This window comes from Palaemon carinicauda, chromosome 25 (assembly GCF_036898095.1).
Source record: "Palaemon carinicauda isolate YSFRI2023 chromosome 25, ASM3689809v2, whole genome shotgun sequence".
In the NCBI taxonomy this organism is placed as follows: domain Eukaryota; kingdom Metazoa; phylum Arthropoda; class Malacostraca; order Decapoda; family Palaemonidae; genus Palaemon; species Palaemon carinicauda.
In genome coordinates, this window is record NC_090749.1 from 69247082 (window position 1) to 69249581 (window position 2500).

The window sequence follows — 2500 nt, forward strand, 5'->3', positions numbered from 1 at the left end:
CAGGAAAACTTATGACCTTTTCCAATTGGATGGAAATCATAATAATGCTTCAAAGCTTGGATGAAGTTTTTGCTAGAGTTAAACATGTCGGTGATACTCTATAACACTAACTATGGAGAAAAAGTAAGGAATAAAAAAGTTTCACGTTTACCACAAAGACTACAAAGAAACACAACTAAGAAAAAAATCAGTTTCACTTTTACCGCAAAGGCTGCGAAGAAACACAGCTAAGTGATAAAACAGTTTCCCTTTCACCACAGGTACTGAAAGGAGACACATCTAAGCCATAAAATGGTTTCAGTTTTACAGCAAAGACTACAAAGAAACACAACTAAGTGATATAACAGTTTCACTTTTACCGCAAAGACTACAAAGAAACACAACCAAGGAATAAAACAGTTCCAATGTTATTGCAAGGACTACACAGAAACACAGCCAAGGAATAAAACAGTTCCAATTTTAATGCAAAGACTACAAAGAAACGCAAATAAGGAATAAGCCGTTTTATTTTTACCACAAAGACTACAAGGAAACACAACTAAAGAAAAAAATGGTTTCAGTTTTACTGCAAAGAATGTAAGGAGACACAACCAGGGAATAAAACAGTCACTTTTATCACAAAGACTACAAAGAAACACATCCCAGGAATAAAACAATTCCACTTTTACTGCAAAGACTGCAAAGAAACACAACTAAGGAATAAAAAAGTTAATGCATTACCGCAGACTACAAAGAAACACAACTAAGGAATAAAATGATTCCACTTTTCCCATAAAGACCACATAGAATCACAACAAAGGAATAAAACAGTTTCACATTTACCACAAAGACTACAAGGAAACCCAGCTAAGGAATAAAACAGTTCCGCTTTCACCACAAAGACTACAAGGAACCACAACTAAGGACTAAAACAGTTCCACTTTTACTCCAAAGACTACAAAGAATCACAACTAAGGAATAAACAAGTTTGACTTTTACTGCAAACACTAAAAAGAAACACAACCAAGAAATAAAAGTTTCACTTTTACCGTAAAGAGTACAAAGAAACACAACCAAGGAATAAAACAATTTCACTTTAACCACAAACACTACAAGGAAATACAGCAAGGAATAAAACAGTTCCACTTTTCCGCAAAGACTACAAAGAAACGCAATTAGGGAAAAATCCAGTTTTACTTTTATTCCAAAGACTACAAAGACACAACTAAGGATAAAACCAGTTCGATTTTTACCGCAAAGACTACAAGGAAACACAATTAAGGAATAAAAAAAATTCAATTTACCAAAAAGACTACAAAGAAACATAACTAAGGAATAAAACAGTTTCACTTTTACCAAAAAGACAACAAAGAAACACAACTAAGGAATAAAAAGATTTCAATTTACCAAAAAGACTACAAAGAAACATAACTAAGGAATAAAACAGTTTCACTGTTACCAAAAAGACTACAAAGAAACACAACTAAGGAATAAAAAGATTTCAGTTTACCAAAAAGACTACAAAGAAACACAACTAAGGAATAAAAAGATTTCAATTCACCAAAAAGACTACAAAGAAACATAACTAAGGAATAAAACAGTTTCACTTTTACCACAAGGACTACAAAGGAGCACAACTAAGGAATAAAAAGATTTCAATTTACCAAAAAGACTATAAAGAAACATAACTAAGGAATAAAACAGTTTCACTTTTACCAAAAGACTGAAAAAAAAACACACACAACTAAGGAGTGAAACAGTTTAACTTGTACCAAAAAAGACTACAAAAAACACAACTAAGGAATAAAACAGTTTCACTTTTATCGAAAAGACTACACAGAAATACAACTAAGGAATAAAAGTTTAACTTTTACCACAAAAACTACAAGGAAACAAAACTAAGGAATAAAACAGCTTCACTTTTACCGCAAAGACTACAAGGAAACACAGCTAAGGAATGAAGCAGTTCCACTTTTACTGTAAAGACTAAAAAGAAACACAACTAAGGAATTAAAAAAGTTTCACTTTTACTGCAAAGACTACAAGGAACCACAACTAAGGAATAAAACAGTTCCACTTTTACCACAAAAACTACAAAGATACACAACCAAGGAATAAAAGAGTTCTACTTTTACCGCAAAGACTACAAAGAAACACAACCAAGGAATAAAACAGTTCCACCTTTACCACAAAGACTTCAAAGAAACACAATTAGGAAAAATCCAGTTTCACTTTTATTGCAAAGACTACAAAGACACAACTAGGGATATAGCCAGTTCCACTTTTACCACAAAAACTACAAGGAAACACAACTAAGGAATCAAACAGTTCCACTTTTACCACAAAAACTACAAGGAAACACACCCAAGGAATCAAACACTTCCACTTTTACTCAAAGACTACAAAGAAAAAAAAATAATGAAAATAACCAGTCTCACTTTTACCACAAAGAAAAGAACTAAGGGCCTAACCAGAGTCTCCCTTTCACTGCAAGGACCACAACAAGCAATCTGCTCCCATT